Source organism: Manduca sexta, chromosome 9, assembly GCF_014839805.1.
Source record: "Manduca sexta isolate Smith_Timp_Sample1 chromosome 9, JHU_Msex_v1.0, whole genome shotgun sequence".
Taxonomy (NCBI): Eukaryota; Metazoa; Arthropoda; class Insecta; order Lepidoptera; family Sphingidae; genus Manduca; species Manduca sexta.
Genome location: NC_051123.1, coordinates 8,698,711 through 8,722,936, shown reverse-complemented (window position 1 = coordinate 8,722,936; position 24,226 = coordinate 8,698,711).

Genomic DNA, 24,226 nt, shown 5'->3' with positions numbered 1-24,226 from the left:
GATATTTTCCCAAGTTCAAAAAGTAGCTTATAGCACTCGGTTAATGCAGCTCTCTATTAGTAAAAGAAATTTCAAATCGGTTTAGCAGTCCCAGAGATAATCCCCTACAAACAAACAAACCCACAATCTTTTCCTCATTATAGTATTAGTACAGATTTATTGCCCTACATTGTGTACCAGGGTAGGATAACGAATAGTATTATTGTATTTATTCGTATAATTGTTGTATTTAATTCGCTGTACTTTGTTAGGCGGAACTATAATATAATATAAACATAATGACCCCACAACGATAACAATGCATTGTTTATTGTTCACAGATTCTACGACGAATGCAAACGGAGGTACAACATAAAGTTATGGAAAACGTTCACAGACTGTTTCAACTGCTTACCGGTCGCGGCGATAGGTGAGGACATGGCTTTTTTTAACCGATTACGGAAAAAGGGGTTTTGATTTTTACAAAATTTTGAGGTAATTTTAGGTGTGTCCTTCGAATTCTTATTGGATGTTAAACTACTTATTGTGTTTTTTGCAAAGTATATTCAAAGTACTTTTAAATGTCACGTTTGGGGCCACAATTATTTTGTAATAGGGAGAGTAACAATTAATTAGATATTTTAATAAGCTTGGTGTCTCTCTGAAAATATGGTGAAATAAAAATAGAAAAACAAAAATTGCTTAAATATACGAAACATAAAAATATCCTATCTGAAATCATGAAATACTACGATTATGTTGCTACGGTTATGGCTACGGTTGTACTTTGGAACTGACAAACTTACATAATAATACTGCCGCATGCGTCAACGGCAGTTCTTTGGTCAATATCCTGCTTTGAACGCATTAAAATAAAAGTTACCTTAAACACGTTTAACTTTCCTGTTGTGTTCGACTCAAAACCAGCTAAACAATGCTTTGAATATCGTTTATACCACGCGCAAATGTTAACTCGAATCCATCGGCAATTTAACGAATGTACACTCTATAGATGACTAATTAAAGCTCAAAGTTACTAGCTAACGTTTTCCACAAAGATTGTTGCATAAAAGTCACATTAAGTCGTCTAGAATTTGTTAGGCATGCGGCAACGCTATCTAGACCGGCCTTATAGGTAATCTAGGATGGAACGCGGCGAAAGCGACACTTGTTTAATATGACTAGTTTGATTTCCCTTAAGGCTTAATCGATTTTCTATTATACGTTTGTGTAATGATGGTTGGAAGCAGGTCGGTCAACTCATAAACGTCACATATGAACAGTGGCGAAGTAACCGGCAAAAGGACTGCGTGGCATTATACTGTGCTCTACATCCTAACCCCCTTATTCATAGACGTTATTTAACTAAGGACGGAGCTTTGCTGTGATGACAAGTCTGTTTCTCAGCTTTGTTTGTCTGACAGCCAACTAGATTCAAGTTGTATCTTAATATTAGCCAATCACAACGGCCCTATGTCTACGCTCTGCGAAGGCTGCCATGCCGTCAGCACTGAGAAACAGACTTGTCATCACAGCAATGCTCCGTCCTTAGATAAATAACGTCTATGAATAAGGGGGTTATTTTAGATCACGTCTTTATAACCTTTTCTGGGGCCTTATTTTCTATGACAGTGGTAACTCGGAACACGGCCGTCGTCTTCGTGAAATTAACGTGGAATGGTTTATGGTAATTTTTATTGTCTTAAACGCGACGCAGTGTGTTCCGTGCTTGTTACGCGTAGTCAATGTAACGTGTGGCATAGAGCAAGGCCCCTGTAGTATGCAGAAGTGTAACAAGACGACATTTCGCTAGCCATATTAAATCCCTTGTAACTAGCAAGTTTTCCCATTTTCCCAACAACAAAAATTGAATATCCCGACTCGGGAATAATTCATAGAACCCATCACCTTAGCACGACAGTTATATCGCATGCGCAATACAACTACGCCATTGAGTCAGTAACCTGAATGTTCGAATTAAAATGGCTAATAATTACACTTTTTACTCAGAAAACTTAAAGAGACCTAACAAGAATTTATTATTATATTCGTTCATAAAGCGTTTGTTTTCAGTTGCCAGGTTTTAGGTATAGTCATGAAGACGCTAAGTCTGAAAACGTCTGAAACATCTGAATTAATAACACAAGATAGCAATTACACGACTCGGGCGAAATAAAAGACGTTTTGTATTGCTTACTAAATCTTAATAACGATTCTAAATGAAGATGTGAGTTTTCAACCAATGTTAATGGCTAAGGACGTTCACCTTTTCAAGGACATACTGAGGGAACGTCTTGGGAGCTGTAAATGTATACACTTGTAGGGTGGCCAGATGTCTGTATTGTTAGGGTTGATAGTTTTCAGCTATGAGTTTAGCCGAATTCCTTAATTTGGTGATATTGAGACGAGATAGGATGATACCTCGATGTTCTATACACCGCGTACTTTAATGGCAATCAAATGTAGAAAAAAAAATATTGATTTGAATAACGAGACTATCTTGCCGTTCGCCTGATGATAAGCGATACGACCGCCCATAAACAGCAGAAACATTATCCGACACCTTGAATTACAAAGTATTGTTTGGTATTACACTGCGCTCGCGATCCTGAGACATGAGATGTTAAGTCTCATCATGTCCAATAGTTACACTGGCTACATTGTCCTTCAAACCGGAACACAACAGAATACACACTGCTGCTTGACGGCAGAAATAGACATGGCGGTGGTGCCTCCCCAGGCGGACTCTCACATATGAGACCATACCACCAGTAAATTCAAATTCTGTCTCCAATTGTATTATTGTGTTAAGCTTTATTAATCCTTATTCAAAATGTTATTGCGTTTTAAATTGAGAAGGCTAATCTGATAACCCCATACACAGCGCATGTAGATGCGAGGTCGGCGTTCGGCGATTGATCGAATTAGCTGCTCACCAGAACGTTAACTGGACAATATGGCTGCGTCCATTATAATGCTTTGTTTCGAGTTGGATTTGTGAATATTTGCCTTATATTTCTTTTAGATGCACATACTATACTTAATAAAGCATTCTGCTATATTCATGATAGTTGGGAATGTTAAGCGCCACAAACTTAGCTTCTAGATGGTAAACTTATGATTATTCTACATTCGTACACGTATCTTCTCATATATTTTAGTCGAATATCGAATCATATATCGTCGAAATAAAACTATTTACAGGGGGACCCCTCGTAACCATGGCGGCTGCAATGTCTTCGAAATGTCGGGAGAAACTTATAAAAAACCGCGATAAAATTCTGACTTTTATTTCAATGTCTAACATTGACGTAAACATAAAAAAATCATCATTATATCGTTTTTTGGCGATGTGACTAACGAATAGTAATAATTTCGTTTGGAAGTAGGTATCTGTTATTTCCCTAGTCGAATCGCCGTGGGAGCAAATTAGGATCTGCCGGTGAAGTCAACGTGTATATTGTAAAGATGCAATCGGTTTTACTTTGAGGGCTAGATAACGTGTTTGATAACGTGGTATCGATCGATGAATCAACCAATCTTAAGAGACCTGTACGAAGATATACTAGTCAGAAGCTGGGCGGTATTTAAAAACGCTGTATTGCACCTTTGAGGACAATATTTTTTTACGTGGTATCGATCGATGAATCAACCAATCTTAGTTTAGGACCTGTACGAAAATTTACTTGCCAGGAGAGTTGGGCAGTACTTGTAAACGCTGTGATGTGATACACCATTTTATTTTACTGGGCAATTGTACTTTCTTCCATTATTAATGTTTGATATAATTATACCAACGCTAACCACGTGGGAGCGAAACGGCCCGCTACTAAGGAGTGACGGCAAGGCCCCTAGAGTTTTTAGACCGACTTCAAGTTTCATTAGTGATTTAGTGGCCAAAGTTAGGTTCTCTCGAAATTATGACACATTTGCGTAATTTAGATTGAAAGTAATAGTTCCACAGCGCCTCATTGTTATGTGGGACATTTAAATTACATAAATATTAGAACACACATATTATTCCATGCACAATTAAAAAAAGGAGCAACGACATCGACTACTTTGGGTACACACGACAAGGCAGTTTATCCATCACCGTGAAAAACAGATGTCAGTTTCATAACGCTTAGTGATTTTATGGATATCAATAACCTATAAATCGGAACCTCTCTTTACGTAGTCTTGCAGAAGAAATTATCTGTATCGGTATATTATGGTGAATCCCGCTTATGAGATATCTATCGGTAAACGACAAAACAAATAGTAAATGTATAAAGAGAATCTGCTACAAAACTAGACTGTTTTAGTATACCAAGATGTTCACTTAAAGAAACCTTTTAAAATAAAGAAAAGCAGTGTTTTGTACCTTCTAGAGTTTCTCATACGTAGTTGAGTAATTTGAAAATGCATTTTATATTGCCTTTGTACATCAAACAAATGAAACAACTCCGACGGATCGGCGCGTATGATATCATGGACGGATTACCGTGATATCAGTTGATGGGTTTTGCTCGTTCCTGATAAAGGCTTAGTAAACTTTGATTATTGCAACGTGTATTATAAGTAAGTACAGGGTACATATAATACGACAAAATTGTGTTTAATAATTGTTGTTTGATTAGTGATCATATTTCTTGATCGATAAATATATTTTGATGCTTTGTAGTGTTACGGTAGTTATTGAGTCTCCTCGGGGCTCTACCTCTTACGACACCTAAGTAAGTTATGGTTGTGTAGAAGATTGTAATAACGAATATATTTTTATTATGCCGCATATTGTAAGACGAGGCGAGGAAAACGTTTGCCTGACGGTAGGCGCCCCGACTATAAACAGTAGCAGTATACCGTCAAAAATTTAAGTTTACAACGTCATTGCAGCGCAATTATGCAGCGTCAGTTTATTACACTGGATATCATTCATGGTTCTTTTATAATTGAAGATTTTTTGGACGATGGAGATTATTAGTTATCAAGTGACGCCGTGGGCTTGCCCGACTGCAAGACATTTGAGCATTAATGTGTTTGTTTTCTCAGAATCGGCGAACATACAATTTGAGTATAAACACTCGTTTCTTTGTTTCGTTTGATAGCGTATCACTCGGTAGTGGAATCCGTTTGTTTAGTACAAACAGCGTACACAAGGCGCGGCGCGTTGCGAAGGTCGGACGATGTCTATTTTCGATGCGATGCTCGCGGTTATGCTTAGTGTACAGCATATCTTATCTTAGAGGTGTTTTCTTCAATGTTAAGCCTTTTGTATCCGGTAAAGGTAATTTGATGACTTGTTGCGAATTTTTGGGATTCGCGCGATTGGTTTTCGTAGTTCTTTCATGGTGTTTTTGTTGTACTTTGCTGCTTTGATGGAGCTGGTTTAGTGGTTATGCGACATGGCTGCCACACTGGGGTCCCGGATTCGATTCTCGGATTGGTTAAAGTAATGTAGAGTTTTTCTCCTCAGATTCAGTCTGGAGTATTATGTCGATAATTGACAATATGATTGCCCTGGTTACCAACAAAATTTTATAAACGAATATCTTCGCTATTCCAATGGAAATAACTACAGAGAATTACATAAAGACGCGAACCAAAGACAATGGGCTGAGTAAGTTACACAACCAAAGTTTATTACTGCAGAGGTTATGTTAATTGATTACGTCACGGATCCTTGTCTGCCGCCGGGTCGCGCTTTCACCGCGTCGTAACTGGTGCGATGATGATCTCATGATTATTTGGCACGGTACTGAGGAAACGAGATAATGTAATGCTTACTTCCTCACTGATGCGAAAGCGATTATATGTCCTTCCACGAAGAAATGTATTGACGTTATTTATTACTTGTAGTCTCGGCTTGTAGAGTTAGATGGCTATTTTATCTCGAAAAGAACTTATAGCATAGTTCTGGTCTTTTGTTTTTAAAAAACTCGCGGGTTTTGGCAAAGAATTTAGGATTATATGAAACATAGCAATAAGAAGAAACGTAGCTCGTCATTCTGAGACATAGCATTAATCGAACCCGCACCTCACGTGTCACAGTCCGCCACTGCCCATTGGACACGTCACAAAAGAGGAAAGTCATCAGTCAAACGTAACACGAACGTTATCGGTCGGAAACGTGATAAATCAACGTGAGACATAGATCAATAGGCGACGTTATGAATATTGAACGGTATGCCGACGCCCGACGTGTTGTTATCGCTTGGAGTAATTTATAACGGAGGGGGGAGGGGGGGGTTACATCGTTTGTTTGACGCCAAAGTGGTACAAAAAGAGATGAAATAATTTTGTTTTTATACGAACGGCTAAGTGTACGCATTGCTCCTGTTTGTAAGCGGAGTGGGTCCATATAGTGTTGACTGAACGGAGATGGTTATCCCTCGCCAGTTGACACAATTATACCGGCATGTTTGAAACGAGTTCTACACAGGCTGATCTCGGAACACAAACTTTACGCAAAATCATTGCGTGCTTACTTGACTGCGATTGAAACACCGTTTTTATCCTTGTTGACTTGAATTTTAACATCTGTTATTTCTGAAAGTCATAGGAAGTCGTACCATCCCGAGCAAAGATTAGTGTGACTAAGAAAATTTTATGATTTTTTTGGGGCAAAGGCAGGAGCCTTTTTATTCTCTGTTTTCAGTTTGTTTGGACATAGGTACGTTAAAAGCACTACCATTTCCATTCTCGATCAATATGGAGACTTATAATCATCTTAAGCGTATAATAACTCTACCATAAAAGTGATTTGAACATACCGAACAGTATTGCAAAGCAAAACTAAGTTAATATGTAGCAATTAAGCTACAACACGCAAGGCAAAGTTCCGCGACGCGATGGTCTCTAATAAATGCGCCATTATCGATGCAGCGCCGTTGCCATGGCAACCGACGTATACAGCAACTACGATGCAATCGCGACACCGGTTCAACGGCCCGACATTCAAACGTGACGTCACCAATAACATATTATGCCTTCAAGGAAAAGGTGCGAACATTATGAGATTAATGTGTGTCTGTAACAGTAGGTAGGTATAGGGTTAATATAATAATATCGGCCCTGTATGATACACTATCCCACAGCTGGGCACGGACCTCCTCTACTACTAAGAGGGATTAGACATTAGTCCACCGCACTGGCCTAGTGCGAGTTGGTAGACATCACACACCCTCAAAATTCCTATCGAGAACTTGGCAGGTATGCAAGTTACCGCACGATGTTTTTCTTCACCGTTAAAGCAAGCGATAATTCACAAACAATACACACATAATTTTAGAAAAGACAGAGGTGTGTGCTCTTGGGATTTGAACCTGCGTCCGTTTCACTCCCAACTATATACATAAACCTAAATAGGGTATAGGGTTAATAATATATACATAACTGTCAAATATTTTTATTTTAACAGTTTGCCTTTCTCTTTTGGATTAGTGTATTATTTCTTGTTTATAATATACTAGCTTTTGGTCATGGCTCTGACCGTGTAAAAGTCCTTTCTCGGGATTAAAAGCGGTTTCTTACATTCAGGGATAACATATCTTTCAATTAGTGTAAGAATTTTCAGAAACGAATCGGTAGGTCCAACTGTCCGCTACACACATAACTCAAACTTTGCCTCTTCGCTATTAGTATAGTAATACACAACACAAAACATTTGAGTACATATTTGACATATTATTCTCGTGATAATTAATTTTCCTGTTCCAGTGTCCTACATTTGTATTCAATTTCAATATGTTGTTTGTTTATGTAATATAATTTATTTAAGAGTGGGGTGGGGTGGTTTATTAAAACAGCGACGGATGATGATATTTAAGAAATTTTTTGTTGCATTGAGAATAACACAAACTCTGTAGTAAATTCGCCAAAAACACCGCGTCTTTAATCTGACAATAGCGTTTCAACTGACAGGCTGTATGAATGACGTCACTGCTATTATGGTGTTAAGGTGCGAGAAAGATAGCACGTTATTGTCACTACGACCTCATTATTTGCCTTTTTTTTTACTTATTTATTACTGTTTTGGAATTTTGCGGTCATGTAACTAAAAATTACCTTGAAATGAATTCGCAGTCAAAAATAAATACCTATGTCCAAGTAGATATAATTATAATGTATCTAAGGTCACGTTTACCTAAAAATAGCATTACAATCAAAGAGAGTTTTTAGGATACTCGGTACGGATGTATTGTCAAATTTAACTATTATAATAAACAAAATAATATCAAGGTGATCGGGCCGTCGCGGTTCGACTACACTTCCGCGCAGTTTTCCTTCTCAATAACTTATTTTCACAAAATGAACCGTTCAACCGTATAAATATAAGGATGTTTTTTCTTTGTCAAGGATTATTTATTATTCGAGTATTGTGTATTTTATGGCATTATGATTCAGGTGTTCGAAACTGAATTAATATAATGTTAGTTTTAGTAAATATTAGTTTTGAATATAAAATTATTGATTATTGAAAATTAATCGCCAGTAATCGCGAGAATTATCTGTTTTATTGAATCTATACCAGCTGATCCATACGCAATTCATCAGAATTAATTACTGTGGCGGATTCGTTACACCACGTGCACGGTAAATCCTATCAAATTTACTGTTCCACTAGGCACAGTAATATGAACCCTATTTAGTCCGCTATAAAATATGTTTCTCTTTGTTGTATTAGAACCTGTACATTGAACAACAAGCACTCATTCTTATCGTATTTTAAAATGCCGAAGGGTGTTTCGATTCATTTATGATTTTGATAACACACTACTTTACCAATAAACTGCACTGTGAGTACAATGCATTTTGTCATGAGTAAAGTGGCATTACACGCTTGAGTAAACAAGATAAGAATAGAGATATGGGAACACAATACTTAATATTATGTTTAATGTAAAGCGGAAGTATGCGTTTCCTTCGTTCTTCAGAACCGTCCACACATTTAACATTAGGACTGAATACTGTGTGGTTTTTAACCAAACTTTAAGATTAAACCATTTATTTCTCTACACACACATACGTACATACATGCAACAAAAAAAATAAAAAGAAAAAAAACAGACAGTTAAACACACAGTTAACAATACCAGGCACATAACGGATTAAATCAGATGGATTATATCTATAACCAAGTCTCCCTCAGTGGCTTAGTTGTATTGCGTGCGCGGGACGACACGGCACTTAGATCCCGGGTCGGGCAAAGGGTCATTGGGTTTTCCTCAGTATCAACCCGAAATCAGAAATTCATGCCCGCTATGGAAATAGCCTCGCCCCTTATTACATCATGAGACTGGACACGCAGGCGAGACATGTGCCTTGCACCTCTGCCTACTCCTTTGGGGATAAAGGCGTGATGTATGTGAGTAAACAAGACTGTGTGTATCTGAGTTATAGTAAACAATGGCGGTATAATTCTATCTGTACAAATAATTTGGAGATATTTTATAAAATCTGATCGATTAAAAAAACTGTGCCGGACGAGCTGCTCGCTTTCCTGATGGTAGCGTCTAGATAGATCGTAAACTGTAGTATTAATTTAGAATTACGCAAGTCTGAATTTCTAAACTAATTTCGCCATCCTGAGAAATTGTATGTTTTAACTGAAATTTGTTTGACAGTCTTTTGTTATAATAAAGTATGTATACGAAATGAAGGCGTTGGCAATGATGGATTGTACAAGTATTATTTTTAAAACTCTCGTCGTCCGTTTTATAACAACTGTATTTAGAAGTAATATTTTATACGATAAGTGGCACTACATTCAAACGCACGGGTATATCAAAATTTGTCGTTTTTTTAATGGTTCCATGATGCGTGTTTTATACCTATTCTGCTCGAAGCCGTGTATCCTTATGCATTTTCACCAATAAAAAGACACTAAATAAACAACTCTCGCGTGATGGCTTTTGGAAGGCACGTGCGCACTTTCAATTTTCCTCCTCCGAGAGTCGTATCGACTACCCCGAGCGTGCGGGCTGCATACAAAACGCGCCCAATTGGCGGCGCCGGTCTTAGAATCTTAAGCTTCTGTGATTAGTGTCTATTGGTGGTGCGTACGTGACTACGCATGGTGGATACTTGGGGAAAACCCTGGGTTTAAAGTATCACTAGTCTACCTGATAATTACAATATACTACATTGTCTTTGTTATTATAGTATGCGTTGATCTGCTTCTGCCTATATCTTATGTTCACGAACTGTATTTAAGTAATATACGTATATTGTGTCGTACAAAATATGCACAAAGCTAACATACCTCGGAAGCAACGAAGAATTGGGTCGACGATAATTAAAAATTCACTCCATAACACACCAATGACTTTATTTTACAGCCAAGAAAAGTAAACAAACATTAAGCGAACGAATTTAACGCGTTTAATAAATATACACACCGTTTCCTTTCCCTAAAAATATTCGGCAAGGACCGTTTCCTTTTAATTTTTCGTCGAATAAATCACCGATGGTGCTTCCTACTTCCACTATGTCAGGGCCGTCGTGTCCACCTTGGTGATAATTCGCGAAAACACACTCTGAACGTTTGCACAGATGTTTTGATTTATGATCGTTTAATTATACTGTTTACAGCAGATATGTCGACAGTTGTCGTTCCTTATTGCTAAGGGAGTAAAGTTGCTTTTCACCATCATCACATTAAGTGAACTTGCAGCTTATCGACTGAGGGACATTTGCCGTGAAATAATTCGAATTATTCTAAATATTATGTAGGCACTATTGCATTGATAATATTTTCTTCGTGCAGCAGTTGTATATCCTCAGATTTTGTATTATATATGTTATTGTGATTATATAAGCAGTAAGCCCGTTTGATGCGATATCACCCTCTAATAGAAACTTTCGTGCAGTAGAAGCATCTTTGCCCATTAATATATCTAATTACAACCAGTAAAACTGCCGTAGCTTTAATGAGTAATCTAACCTTCTGAAACCCTGTTCCTCCGTAGCCAACTACGTCCCCACAGTCCCTCTGGCAGCGGGGATTTTAATCGACTCTCGTTATAATTTATCACCAGACGACTTACTCCTTTATGTGCTACAAATAATGCAGAAGTATTTGTCTATAACTACTAAGTACTTCACGGTTGATATTTTCGTCTCCTCTTTAGATAATGTATCTTAGCTTAACAAGTGCTGTCACTTCACTGATACTTTGGAATTGTCGGTCTATTTATAAGCATTTGTTTTGTCTAGAACGCTCAAGGCCATGTTTTCTCCTTTATTTAGTAAGCTGAGGCGAAAGTAATCCAGCCAAACTCAATTTTATATCTATTCCTTAATGTAAAGTAGGAGCTATTCTATTGCCATGTTACTATTTCGTTGTTCTACGTATCAACTGTCCATAAATTCGTACAATTATTTGCCCCACCTGGGTATCAAAAGAACCTCAGGATTTGGCCCAAATACGTTACCGCTCCACCAATGAAGCTTCTTTTAAATATACGTATACGGGAGGAAATAAAACAATAGAAGGCAGAAGGCCAGTACCGTACGCACCTTCCTGGTCCATTAGTAAAGTCGTGTGAGGAAAACTAATTAAGAGCGTTTACGTGCCGCGCGTGAAGTCAACTATAGGTAATTCTTCGCAAAATTCACTCACACAGACAGCGTGCGTAGCTGTGTGCGTAGAGTTAGCGCGTCGGCTATCTTTATAGTCAGACCAACCAATTTTGATCTTTTCGCTTTAATTATCTAATTGGAATGTAACTAATGATTTATGAATTTATGATAAATGAAGAATTCTATTATTAAATATATAAGAATTCATCATGAAATAGTTTATATGTAGTTCATTTTGTAATTATAAAAAAAAATAAACATTTTTAACAAATTTTAACGGCAATTTTACAAATTGTTATTTTCACTTTTTAAATGCAATTGCTTAAAAAATTTAAGCATTTACATTTAGAAAGTACCCTTTAGTAAAGTGGAGCTCATCATGAAGCCGAAAGATAGGCACCAGAACTCCGTAATCAGACAATAAATCAGGAAAATTACTGTGCTACGATGTTTATAATGGACCACATAATTACTCCATAGATCTGCAGTTTTTAATATTTAGCGTATTGAAAGTTTAAATTAAGTCATTAGAAATTACATATTGGAATTTATATTTTGAGTCAGAAGGTGTATGTAATGAGATGTCATTTTTAGGTGTATAACTAAAAAGTGAAATAAAAGACTTCTTTTTTCGGAAGTTGGTTATATTTTTTTGGATAGTTTTTTTTTAATAGGTATTGCTTCTCAGTGACATCGATCATCAATCGGTCGATTGTACATCCATGTATAACAATTTACCAGTTTTGTATCCATAGTTTTGCATAATATTTGCGACACACGACGAAGCAAAATAGTTGGTTCTGTACTTTTTGACCAACAGCAGTCAGCTTTGACTGTAAGTATGGGAATACCGTCTTTTACATCGCCACAGGCAACATCTTTATCAGTTTCTTCCCTAGCGGCCTCTTGCATCCTGTCCTCTGCAGCTAATTTCAATCATTTAGCTAACTCGTCGTAACATTTCATGTAAACATTTTGCGTTAATATTGGTAAATCTATGGAAGCTAACTGTTCGTTTAAATTTGATCTACCAACTCCAGTCATCGTAGCTCTATTCACAGTTCCACGATATACGTCCATACTATCAGTATATCTCTTAGCGCTTAAATAGCTTAAATTCTATATTGCACATATTACACTTCATTAAAAATGTTGACTGCAAGCAAACATTATTCTCTTTCAATAGTTGTAAATGTTCGATACCACAACCTGTTGCTCTGTTGTGGTTATTGAGTGTTTTAATTTGATCCGAAAAATATTGAAAATCTATAATTTTGCGGCTTTTAATAACCTTATTTATTTTGAGTGTAATATCAGGCTCGATTACCTAAAAATTAAAAAAAATGTATAGAATATACTATTATTGTTATCGAAGTTTACGCAAACACTACATACTTAAGTAAAACTGCATATGGATCTAGACGCGTTTAATTTATACAAGTATAATGACGCCGAAACCTGCACAGGGTTAAACGTCAGGATAAAATAATATGTAAAATTGATGTGAGCGTGTAAACCTAAACTAGCCCAAATAGTTAAGAAGATAGGTATACTAACTACTACTAGTAGTTTTATTCACTAGCTACATAAATTACCAAATCCCTTATTTCTAAGGTTCAAAGAGGAGAAAGATATAGGATTCCGTCTCTCGTCACTTGAATTTTCTTAACAGTGCGCACCAGTGAACACAAAAACCTTGTTATTTGAAAGTAAGCGTACCTATGCATTATGCAAAAATCAGCCAAGTGCGAGTGGGACTCGCGCACTGGGTATTTGGCGAGTTGTAAACGTTTTGACAACGGGACAGCAAAGTGATTCTATAAGGCTAAGAACTCACGAAGCGGTTTTTACCAGTGTTGCCAGGGCCCTTGAGTCGTAAGTTACGTTTTGTTTCCTGAAAAGTTACATTTTTGCTGCAAAAGTTACATTATTGTTGTTTTTTTTTAATTTACGCGTTTTTGGCAAGCATTTTTGTAGCTGCGAAACCGCGGGGACTCGCGAAGCAGGAATGTGCGCGCGCACACCTCGAAGCAAAATCAAGTTTTAATATATGCAAGATACGTTTCATTTTGCCATGGCGAGCCATCTCTGAGTGTGATATGGAGTGAAATACTTTTTAGACCCGCCAATTTTAGGCGTGTTCAATTTGGATGCGTTGAATAGAAATGCGTTCGTAAACTGTTTACAATAAAAATGTTGTATTACATATCTCGTTGTTTTCAAAAGTTACGAAAATTGCTTTACATATAAAAATTACTTACATGTTACGCGTGGGGGTCAAAAGTAACGAAAAATGTAAGAAATGTAACCTTCTGGCAACACTGGTTTTTACTCGCGCCCGCCGTGGTTGAGAAACGGCTGTTTTATTTCCAAACTCATGACGACCGGAGATCTGTGCGATTTGTAACCACCGCGGTTCCGATTATGTCCTGTAAACTTGGCAAGCGATTATCGCACAGGTTACAAGATGGACAGTTAACGGTCAGTTGAGTTCCAGAACGCCATGGACACATATCAGAAACGATCACGATGGAGGAAAATGGCGTCAGATTTCTGTAACCACCCCTCCCCTACCGACTACTGCAGTCGCCCACCTACTAACCACAGAGCGCGCTGGTGCTACCGTGGCCCGCACGATTCTACTTGTTGGCCGCCACTACAGCGGGTACCGCATACAACCGCGCACGCCGCGGGCGTAAAAAGAGTTTTGAAATGTGGGTTTAGTCCATTGAAATGTTACAATTTAAGGACCGAATATTGCATTTCTTGGAGGACGCAATTTTATTTTTGGGCCATGTGTGGGGGTCAATAGAAGCTTAACCTCAAGTTTGTGGGGTCGCCACCCTTGTCCCCGGCCGTCATCTTGGAAAAAGGAGTGAAAACACTTTTTCGCGATATCTCGGAAACTATACGTCTTACAAAAATTTTGTAAAGCCATAATTTGTAGCAAATTGTTTTGCCTGCAAATATGTTTATTTTCTCCTTTATCCCCAAATGGTAACTCATACCTTTTCTACCTGCATAGCATTCGATAAGTTAAATTTGGTAAGTTCTATGGCAAAGAAAAGAGTTAGGAATAAATAAGTAAAGTTGTACGAATTTAACAAAAAAATTGTAATAATATATTTTCAATAAAAAAATCAAAAATAAGTTAAACATATTTGTTTCGACCGGATTCTCATGAGCATTGACGAACCCGGTAAACTTTGGAGCGCTGTAACAGCGTTTTAAATGAATGAAATAAAAAAAAATTATAGGGCACAATTTTCCTCAAAAGATCATTTACAAGTTAGTTTGACAACCATAACTACAGACGCATGTTATAACATTAGTACATCAATCTTTTAGCTTTTGCTTTAGCCGAAGTTTCAGCGTTGTTGCGTTTCCTTTTCTTGCCTAGAAAAAGCTTTACTTCCCATTGTGTCTGAAACATAATAATATAATAATAATTTATAATAACTACTAAAATTATTGTCACTCATTAAAGAAAAAAATATTTTACTTACTAAAGTACTAAGATGTGGCAATCACTGTATACACGTGACTATTTTTCTACGCACAGCAAAGGCGAACTGGAGTCTGGCCGGAGCGACGAGCGATACGTCCTCTCTAGAAAGCCTCAAGGAGGACTAATTTGAAACGATTTGCGCGTTGCGTTTTATAGTGGTATTTAAAATATTTATAGAAAAATAACAGAGCTAATTTTGTTGAATTTTAAAATTGTATGTTTTAAGGAGATGTTCTTCTATTATAGTAATCCAATATTATATTAAATTAAGTAAGATATAGTGATAAAAAATCATTTAAATGACCAACATTTCTGAAATTTTCGAATTCTTTGAATTTTTATTTCTCATGAATTAAACATAAAAAGATATTTTTCTCTACTAACTTTTGTCTTCAGGATCTTTTTAGTTAGATAAAAATAACATATTGTTATGTTCCTTAGTGGTTTAAGATATTTTGAGCTTCGAAGTAGACGTTCGAAGCGCAAATTTGAAAACCTCTGTTCAGTAATCATTAAACAATTTACAAATACTCAATAAATCTAAAAATTTTCTCTACTAACTTTTTAGACAACAAAATTTTCTATAATAATTACTAATTCATATGTTTTTAAAATAATGTTTTGATGGATATTATCTCCTTCGAAAAGTGCTGTTTTTGAGACATACGGCGCGCGGACGCGTAAACGCTCTTAACTACATGTTACTTTAAACAGAGCATTGTCAATGTTGAGTTTTGTTTCAATTGTACGATGGCTGACTCATTGTGAATAGCTTTCAGAGACTGATGTCTTTAATGATTGATAATAGTGCGGTTTGATAATAGTGTTCTGTCGAAGGAATTTCAGTCCGATGATTGATTTAAGATTTAATGGCTTTTTCTTCGTTCATTGCACTGTCTGCTCGATCTAAAGGTTTTTAGTTATAAAGCCGATTTTCCCATATCACATGACTATTTTTTCTCATTAAGTAACGTTATTTTTAAAACGTACTTAATATTGTTTGAAAAGAGAGAGATCTAAAAATGGTTTTATTTTCAACATCACAATGTCATTTTTTATAATAACAGAAAGTGAACGCAAGTTGCATTTAATTAACAAAAAACTTTCTACGTAATCTTTACTAATGAGAAACTAATTACGTATTTCTAACTTTGTACCGATAGAAAAACAACTAAGTATATTGATAGCGGAAAAAAAAGTGTAATTAGTGTAATTGTTAGCTAACAGTTCCAGTCTCATCTAGTAATGGCACGTGACTTGGGGCGTGTTTACGATCCAACCGGTCAAGGTTTGTGACCGCTTTTTTATTACCGCGTATCTGAAGTAACAACTAACGCTGCACCCTCACTTATAGACAGTGGTTCGATCATATCAGTGCAGTTACTAGGTATCATGAGACTAAAATATTATATTCAAAACGCAATCATTCACGAACTGGCCTAAAAAATAAAAATTTTTTTTTGGGTGTATCTTATTATACCTTAAATGATTTTGAAAAGACCAATACGGGAGTTTCTTGCCGCTTTTCTCTGGTGAAAGCTTTCCGAACTAGTGGTAGAGTTAATATTGACGGAATGTAAATAATGTATAATATTTTACAGGTTCTAATAAATTAGTATATTTCATGCAATGCCACGCAGGGATTGGTGATACAAAATTCCGTTGATGTTTTCTGGGTAGCAGAGACATTTAGCGGTTAAAGTAGATTAAGAATCCATGGAAAAATGTTTCGTTTGCGTGTTAAATTAACATTGGAATGCATAAAATGATAATTATGTTAAAATAATGCACATCGGCTGTCAAGCTGTTGATTCATGTCACTTTCTAGCTGTTTATAACATGATAATCTGTTCCATTAATGTCATCAATATCAATTTATATAAGAAACGACGTGACAAGATAGGATCGTCGTATGGCGTGGAATTTTTCTCGTCTTTCCGTAATTGGGTTCCGTGACAGAGATGGCCATTTTTACGCATCCTTGAACTTGGGTTCGGCAATAAATTTTGTAATGTTTGTCACCGTACTTGATTTATACTTTCAGTGGGTAAGAGGGATTATATATGGTTATGGACCTTATTGCGTCCGAAAAAGGTTTAGTAATCAACTACACCAGTGGCGACCACGAACCGGGAGACGCAGCGTAGGCAGGCCCCCCACGAGATGGACTGACGATCTGGTGAGGGTCGCCGGACTCCGATGGAAGAGGGCGGCCCAGAACCGGTCCCTGTGGCGCTCAACGGGGGAGGCCTATGTCCAGCAGTGGACGATTCAAGGGCTGAAATGATGAATCAACAACATATACATGTCTACCTTTCATTTAACGAATCAAACGTTATCCATAAAAAATAAACATTGAATATTAAAAAGTAGTAAAGTCGTGATTATGGCGATGTAAAAAGGTAAATTTTAATGAAATTCTCCATCTCAGTGTAATAACGATTTAGATTGAGAGTTCTGTTATTTGAGTATCGCCGTTATTATCTCGCAAGAGAGATGAAATTAAAAGAAAATATGATTATTTTTTTGCTCAGGACGCGAGCTTCCATTGTGTTGAGGATATTACTCCGATTTGCTGATATTAGACGCGCTATCTAAGATAAATTGATATCGTACTTTGCGGGGTTATTGCATCATATTTCTTTACCAGACATTATAGAAGTGTGGTTTTTAAATATCATAAATAATTTTGGCGCACTTTTATTAAACATAATATAATATGTAGTGCGTACAGTAATTGTATGCAGGTGGACATAATACCTGAGGCATTCTATAAAAGTCAACCTTTGAGTGATTTAGAGATGAGAAAATGTATTTTGACATTTTTGACTAGTAGTTTATAATTCTTACAATGTTACCTCTTTGTTTTGTAAAGTCAAAATAGTGTACGCTCGATCACAACAAGGTTCAAATAAAGCGCTTGCGCATTCTTCGTCAGGAAAATACAACGCCACTTTACAACTGAAGTAGACAACAGAAGTTATCTGGTGCTTCCCTTGTTCGCCTCCGAAACGATTGCACCTTGATTGAATATAAAAAATTGGTGTGCAAAATGTCAACATGTACAAAATTGGTTGAATATATATATTTTATTTTTTAATTTTTAATAAAACTAATGGCAATGATTCTCAATGTTGTAAGTACACAGAATCACCTTACGGGTACAGTTAAAAAAATCTGTCCTTAAATTCTTGGACTACAATATCAGTCGCCATTGTCAATTGTTGAGACACATTTAATGCAGTTCGCAGTCGCACAATAGCCGGGTGCATACTTGAATGAACAATTACAACAAAAAAATGTTGAGTAAAATCATTTCGAAATTGTGGAAATGCGTGCGTGATACGTGTACCCTATTGTTATTGGCTTATTGTGTAGTTATTTGATAGTTACTATTTCTTGCAGGGCACTGTGTCGATAATGTTAAAGCCGATCGTCCACCGCCAACTTAACTAAGTTAGTTTAGCTTAGGACGTTGAGTAGTAGAGCGTTGAGTCACTTTTTTTATACATGTGGCACAGTTTGCTGTGGACTTACAGATAAACCAGAAAAAAGTTAGTGATAAAATTTAATTACACTATACTCGAGCTTTGAATATCACAAAAATTCTAAACAACTGGCCATGATTACCGCCTAATGTTCCCAAAATCTGCTACCCTCGTGTAGCAAGTTGTTATGTTCTATAAAAAATATTGTCATGTGTCACCAGATGCCCGTACTCAGCAGACGGTAGTAGTAATAAAAGGCTAGTACGTAGTATGTAGTAAATATACTAGAGGTCCACTACATCTACAAGAGTAACATAAAACATATAACTGAGTGGATTTACAACCCTATATTGAATTTAGACAATCTATTTACTAGAACCTAAGCTTTCGTTGAGTCGCAACAGCGAAGCCTATGTAAGAAAATGAAACCAAATTGCTTGCTATAAAATCCGTTAAACTTTATCAATATACGAAAGCCGAGCCATTTACGCACTGCGGGCATAACAGGACTTTGTAGGGTTGTCAATACGAACATGCTTGTGGATTTAAAACGTTTCAATGTCGTTCGTATTATCGCAAATTTCATTGCGAAGGCATTTGGTAATGTTTTGATTTATACTGTCTGACGCGCATGCTCCTCTCCTAGTTATGTGACCGCTAAATCTGAAGTTCAGACAAAATTACATTAGAACTTAATCAACATTAATTAAGGTGTAATTTTCGCTAACATAGCCGAACATAAACACATTTCGCCAGGATTAGACTGTACGTAATTGCAACTTATGTAATAAAACGATGTTTCTCACAAAATACCAAATGGCAACAACGAAACCCGAGAGGTCACCTTGCGAACGCTGAAAGGTCGTCGGGTTTGTTAAAAAATGTGTAACAGCAGCCCTGGTCTCGTGAGATTTGACATAACATGGCGGGGATTGGATATATCAGTTAATTGGAAATGGTGACAGTTGGCTTTTCTATACATAAAATATTATATGAAATCGTTATTAAGTAGTTCGTTTTTCATAAACGATTTTATACTCGTAGTGATAGGCAAAATTCCATTTCGCAATTTTCACTCACTATTGTTGGATCTTATTTTGGTTGCATTGATTAAAGACATTTTCAGCGATAATATTGTGGGGTTTTAGCTACTAACAGCAAATCAATAAAATTGTATGCTTTATTTGGCATTAGGCTTTTACCTTACCGAGTTATCGAAGGGTAATCATCACTCGTCAATCTACATTCTACTCGACCCACTCATACTTCTAGTGTCGGAAGCGGTAACGCGTGTCTTCCCCGCGATAAAATAAAAAAATGAACTAGTATTATTAAGTTGGCAGCTTTGAAATTATCTCCTCGCAGCGTCTCGGTTATTGTTTTGAAAACTAGAGGGGTGTCGAGAGGCGTAGAGCCTGAAGTGTTTCAAGTGGCTAACTTCGTGCCGGCCATCTTGGATCGATCGGCAATGTACTGATCAAATTAATTACCTTGTCTCGAAGTTTTGCCTCCAGCCTTTCACCTTTAGAATTAGCTGGTACTTACTAAGTGACGAGAGTCTGTAATGTCAGTAGAACACAGTCATGTCTACTTCTGTTAACAAGCGCGTGTAGACACTATTTATCTTGAAAAGAAACGTAGACGGTCTAATTAGTAATAACACAACCTACCTAGTAATTACAGTAACCTATGTAGTAATGCACGTAGATTTATTTTAGTGCAGTTGATTCTGTTTTTGAACAGGTATTAGAAATGTCAGTGTCGCTGCCGTCATGCTGACTGTTGGTCAATGAATTTCGGAATAGCAAAAACAACTGGATTTGACAAAATAGCGATCTGATTTTATAGACTCTTTTTATTTTATATCTGCTATTATTACTCGACATTGGCAAAATCACCGATAAATAAACAGTGGCAGCCATACCTAACAAAAGGAAGAAGAAAAACAACTGTCAGTGAGCCTATCACTTGAAGCGCACAGTCCCAATTGACGTAACACAACGTCATACATTGCGGTTTTTGTGCTCGCGCTAGAGTTTCAACACGGGCATCTCGTATTGATTACCAATGCTTGCCAAGAGACTGCTCCGAGGCGATATCTCGGCACACGTGAATAAATCATTAGAATGTGCCGCGCGCGATGATATCTTGTGTTATAATGTTATGGAGCGTCCTGGAATATCATGAATTTTATACGTAAACCCGTTAGGAGCAATATGCCGTGTATGTCAAAGTATAACTTAATAAATTCGTTGTCTATAACTTAAAATTTTAATTATCATTTTTTTTTTATAAATGTTATCGCCTTGTTCTGACTACAGGCGAAAGATTTCATCTAGTATTCTACATTGCATTAGCAATGCAGCAAGTAACTTTTATGCATGCTGATGAATACAATTTAATTTCTGTCTTTGTAAACGTATGTAACATTGTTCTTTTCGTTGGCAAATAAAAAATAAAGTCGCGTGATAAAGCGAACGAATTAATAAGAGACAAAAAAATGTAGAAAACGAATAAAATATAAACCTTTACAACTCGTCTAAGCCCTCCGACATATCGACGTTGTATAATACCTAACCGGTACAGCTGTACTAATTTGTTGGTCTCGTTACCCACGCCCAAGACGTGCTGCAGATTAAGCTGGAGATGGGATGGGAACACCCGCTCAGAATGTGGGTCACGTGTGGCGAAAACAACCGGAGAACGACGCCGCGGTAATCGTTTGAGGGTTGTTTGGAACCGCGTAGGTAATGTTTGGAACGGTATCACAGTATTTGGAATAGTATATTTTACTGGTGGCAGGTCTCTCATATGTGAGAGTCCGTCTGGGTGTAGGTACCACCGCAATGTCTATTTTGCCGCCAATCAGCAGTGTGTAGTCACTGTTGTGTTCCGGTTTGAAGGACATCGTAGCTGGTGTAACTACTGGACATAATAATACTTAACGTCTCGGGATGGCGAGCGCAGTGGAATACCTAACAATACTTTGTAATTAAAAGTGTTGGATGGTGTTTCAACTGATTATGGGCGGTCGTATCACTATCAGGCGAAGGGCAAGTTCGTTTCGTCATTCAAAGCAATAAAAAAGTTTCGGATTTTGGGCTTGTAGTGGGGATCACACTGACATGTCCAACATCGATGTAGAATTCTCATTGTGTACCCAATTGCATCTAATTTCATTTTTTTGTCCTTTCCCCACTTAACAATTGTTATCTAAATATGAGCCTTATAACCAGTTCCATTATTAATGTTCTACAATCATGATTCATTCGTTCGGATAGCGTTGATTAACCACACGATCACACTCGATTCCACACCGCAGGCTGACCGCGCGGATGCGTCACTTTGTTTACTCTTGAAGTGCGCTCGCATGTCATGCCGGCATTTCGCTTGGGGTATTGGAAATATTTACACCTCAATACCACATCATTATCGATTCTATAGAGTTATTTATAAAGTTGATAATGGATCGGCTAAGTGAAGTAAACATTCGCTCAATTAAGCTGTGTTAAGCGCCGCTAAAGTAGTTGCTTCGTAATGGATATTTTTCACACTTCCATTGTTTGATATCGGTTGCATTAAATATACATAGCTATTAGGATTATGTTAATATCGTTTGGCAAATTGTAAGAAATACGATTAAAACAAATTACGTTTTTGCAACTTACACTTGCCACATTTTTATTGTAAAGTTGACATAAAGCATTACATAATAATATGTTAAAACAAGATTTTTATAGAAATATGAAGTAAACATTTTTATTGTTTAAATTGACTAATCCAAAATTCCTGTTTTAAAGTTCACAGTTATATTATTTGTATTACGGGAAGACAGCAGTCCTGAGGTCTCGGGTTCGATGCATGGTTCGGGTAAAGTGATATAAGGTTTTTACTCAATGTCATCCCGGAATTTGAAATTTGTGCGCGATAATGCGTGATAGGCGCGCCTGTGTCACGCGTATGGGATGGAATACACTTGGTGGAAAGTGGGTGCACCATTGCGCCTCTGCCTATCCCGTCTGTAAATCAAATTGTGTATGCGGAGTATAAAAAGAAACAAAACCGTGCATCATGTAAGGTCTATGTTGGTGATTACACCCTTACCATCGCGACAAATGGCGTTTTGCTCAAGGTGGACACTATAATTAGCGTCTCTGTTCTCACCCCTTCGCCGAAAGAAGGCGTGTTTGTGCGGGTTACAAAACTGCGTTGCGTAATCTTCAAGTTGTTAATAACATCCCTTACGGCCGCGCGGCGATCTGGCGACGCCGGTCGCCGCGGTCCCCTTTAACGACTGACGTCACAGGATGTTTGGTCAGCCCGCAGGCTATTTATACACGACCCGCCTCGGGACGGCTAATTGCGCCAACTTTCGGCCGCGTCGTTATGGAATTATTCGTTATTGTTATTGGCCTTGTGGTACGTGTTTAGGTTTTGATCCTTTAATATTTGTAAAGTTAAGTTAAAAGCAGTAATTTATTGCGCAAGAAATTATTCATGCGTTTACACTAGCAAGTCTTGCGAGCTTCAAAATTTGCACTACCCAGCTCAACGTGAATGTTTACTTGGTAAATCTCGCTTGGGGAAGATAAATTTTACAAGTTTTGGGCTAATCTTAACACTGCTTAGTTTTATATTTTACATTAACATATCGGTGGATCTCTCGCATATGATAATGTGCGTAGAATATGTACCACTGTATTGTATGTAATACGTAAGCATTGGACATGTAGAAGTTAATGGTAGTGTAGTCCAGTTATGATACAAATTTTCGTCGCGACGTTACGTTAAAAAATCGCATGATTGTCTACTTTTAATGCGATTTAATGTATTCAGTCGCGAATGTTATCTTTGACAAAAATCTTAGAACATACATAAATTAGTTTTATCTTTACAACTAGAAAATATTGCTTAGGTATCGCACAAAGGGATTTCAGCAAAGATGGTTGTCCCGGTCGATGCTGACAGCTATTGTCTACGTCCTGGGTTCCTAACCTGAGGGTAATACCCCGCGGGGGTAAAACAGTTTTTCACGGGGTAACAAAGAACCTAATTATTGGATCGTAAAATAAAAAAAGTAAGAGCTGACGTTAAAATTATAAGGCTGTTGTTCAATTTATGATTAATAAAGATTTTTGTATTTGCTAGTATTGTGCTAATAACATTTTGAAGACGGGGTAAAATTAGTTTTCTATACAGATCACAGGGTTAACAATATGAAATGGTTGGGAACCATTATAAACTTGTTACTCCATTACTTTGCGGTAATTAATTTTCAAATTAATATAAACGTAATCATTGAAACTGTGTGAATGACTAACTTTAGTCTGAGTAAAATACGTCCAGGCTGATTTAATAAAGTGTTCTAAAAAGGTGTTCGATCCGAAGGCCGCGGTTTATTGAGTTTGCCGCTCAACGCTACCCGGGTTAAATGGACCGACACGCGTTACAAACTTGATGTACGTATGGAATGTTCTAGGTCACGTCAAGTGATTGAGGTTTCTATTATAAATAGCCCTACAGTGACTTCACTGAGCCCGGTGTAAGTAGATGACGACCTAAGATGAAGGTATAAATGACGTATGAAATGCATGTTGGGTGAGCAGTTTGTTTAGCAAAATTCGCAAAAAAATATAATAGGGTGTAATTTGTATTGATCTTTTAAGTGTTAGTGAAAGCGCAGTTA